Below are 2,993 nucleotides of genomic sequence, written 5' to 3'. Positions count from 1 at the left end.
AGAGGGAGCTCTTCTTAATATTTTGACACCAAAATCATGTCGATACACCTTACCGACTGCGAGTAAAGCCACCCACGCTTTAACTTGACAGACTGTAAAGCAAGATCAAGCGGAATGCTATCAAACATCGACACAACATCTAAAGAAACTATGGAGTGAGTTTTAGGTAGAATAATGTTTTTTAGAATATCTTTAAGTTCCCAGGTATATTTTTAAAAAAGAACTAGTGTTTTGTGAAACTGATTTGAAAATATTAGAAATGTATTTGGATAAATTGTAAGTAGGAGAACCAACTGTAGAAACAATCTCCAATTTAATTCTGGCTTATGTACCTTTGAAAGAGCATAAGCTTTTGCCACAACACTATTGTGAGTTTTTAACCGGAATGAACATTGATCATTAATCAATCTCTTTTTCTCCCATCTAATGACTATGTCATTACATTTATTTTCTAATGTTGGAACCATACTTGTTTTTATATTTTTATATAGAATATTATTCTTAAGAATATTTTCAGCAGTTTTATTATAGTCATCTCTATTAGCTGCAACGGTTTGATTTCCCTTATCTGCTTTTACAAAAATTAAATCTTGATTTTCTTTTTGAAAATTTTCAACTAACTTGACTGATTTTTCTAAAATTTTAAATTTATTTATGTTTTTATGATTTGAAATTACTTAAGTAACAGTTTTTCGAATATTAAGTTTTACATCCTCTTTCTGAATATTTTTTATAGAATTTTCAATATTTGCAATCAAATTATTAACAGGAATTTTATTCGCATTTAAAGGAACATTGAAATTGTTACCCAAAGCTAAAATTTCGGCAACTTCATCAGGAATTTCAACATTTGATCAATTTTTGAAACATCTATTTAATCTAAAACCTTTAATATTGCTATTGAAAATTAAATATCTACTCTTCAGTAAATCGAACTTTTTGATGTAAAACTTAATAATCGAAAAACTGTTACTCAAGTAGTTTCAAATCATAAAAACATAAATAAATTTAAAAATTTAGAAAAATCAGTCAAAGAATTTTCAGATTGATCCAGAATTCTCGTGTTATTTATGTAAATAACACGTTCGTTCCGCAACACTGCTCCGACCCAGGTTGCTGATCAATCTCTCTAGCAATCACCCCAGGCGAAGAACCTCACGAAGCCGTTATATAAGGTTCCCCACTTGGGTCCATTAGTGGCCAATGTTCGCCAATTCAGTCACGGCCCTGCAGTTAGATATTTTGCATTAGGTTTTCCTGCTTTTTGGTCATTAGGTTCCTTTAAAAATCCTCTAGAGAGATTTGGGAAACATGGATATCGTTTCTTATTAGTCCGGTCAGGGCTAACTGGAATCCAGTGAAGCCACAACGCGAATATCTCTGGCATGCGCAATAGTGATTACTGTGTATTTTTAGGTTATGCAACCCCATGTGTCAACTTAAAAATACACAGGAATCGCTACTGCGCATAACAGAGATATCTGCGTTCTCCCATCACTGCTGGAATCAGTGATCTACACAGGCCAACACAGAGTTTAAAATAACCTACAAATGCATAGAAATCTCAAATGCGTATATCAGAAATATTCGCATTCGTACACACTAGAGTAAATACTGAAGTCCTCCTTAGAGCGCGAGAATCAAACAGCAGGCAATCAGATAGTGGTTGGAAAAAAGTTGAATTTGAATCACGGGCAGGGTTTAGCATGTAATTTACGTTGTTTTTTAAAGAAATTTGCCTACTCAGTTTTCTACACGATATTGAGTACTATTAATACGACCTCTCGCTTTCAAAGGCCTATATGATCTTTAGTTTAATGTAGAAGGTAATTAGATACGATACTTAAAAATTGTAGAAAAATAAAGGAAATCGTTTACATACTGTGTCCAGTATTTTACGCAGAGTGGGTGTTAATGCTGCAGACGCTTTTAAGAGCTTATATGATCTTTGGTTTGATATAGAAGGAAATAAAGTCAATATTTAAAAACCATAAAAAATCACTGAGAAAACTATATCGCATGAATTACAATATATATCGTAATTTCTGCGCTGCATATCGTAATTATCGCATTATAATAGCGCAAAATCGTGATCTCGTACATTGCAAGTTTTTACATTATATACCGCATAATTGTGCAATCTGTAACGTAAGAATTTAAGTTTATCACGCAATCACATTGTATTTCTTCTCTTGTGATCTCGCGAGGGTACGAGTAGTCAGCAAGCGATCACAGAAAAAATTAAAGATGAAGTTTACATCGATTTCAGGTGAAAGATTCACCAAAACAAAAATTAACCTTGCTAGATAAACTGTACATTAATGGAAGATAATTTCCGATGTTTAATCTTGCCTGGATAATCTTTCATCTTATAATCGCTTCATTTTTATTCAACGTGTAGCGACAATTACGACGCCAGCGCTATCCAGCGTTATTTAACTTTAATAAATTTGAGAGAAATGGGTATTCCCATCTGTTAATTACATTTTGCGCTTTTTCTAAATGGTATTAAATAAGTTTTAACTCATCTAAAATAATGTGATTTAATTCGGAGGAAATATATCAGCAAGAACAAATCTTTTGTGTTTTCTGTTGTTAATTCTACATATTTTACCGAAATTTCTTCACTTTAGCGCGACGCAGTCGACAAGTTCAGAATTATTTTCCTAACCTCAGTGAAACTTTCGCCGAAATATGTTTAATCATTAACCGTTGCAGATCTCACCTGCAGCAAATTTCTACTTTTTTCTGTGATTGTTTAAAATCTGGTGTCCCGATTTATAGCTCGAACTCACTCATACTCTGCCTTTTTCCCATTCCTGCTATGTTCACCGTAGCAGATGACAGCAACAAAATGTAACTTAGTTTTTTTTCTGTGATATTAGTGCATTATACGAGGGTGGATTGATAAGTTTCCGGCCTGACCAAGAGATGGCGCCACTAAGCCTACCTTGAGGTGGCGTTCTATAGTACCATCCTTAGATAGCTTGTAG

At 33.5% G+C, this 2,993-nt stretch overlaps 1 protein-coding gene across 1 annotated transcript in view; it reads right to left on the bottom strand.

Annotated features, from left to right (window-relative positions):
- The window catches only part of LOC117175155 (cylicin-2-like), a 112,600-nt gene that overhangs the window by 48,724 nt on the left and 60,883 nt on the right, over positions 1-2,993 (bottom strand). The gene's annotated exons all lie outside the window — the stretch shown is intronic.

This window comes from Belonocnema kinseyi, chromosome 1 (genome assembly GCF_010883055.1).
Source record: "Belonocnema kinseyi isolate 2016_QV_RU_SX_M_011 chromosome 1, B_treatae_v1, whole genome shotgun sequence".
NCBI classification, from domain to species: domain Eukaryota; kingdom Metazoa; phylum Arthropoda; class Insecta; order Hymenoptera; family Cynipidae; genus Belonocnema; species Belonocnema kinseyi.
The sequence above is the reverse complement of the archived record's forward strand: the minus strand, read 5'-3'. Positions and strand labels throughout refer to the sequence as shown.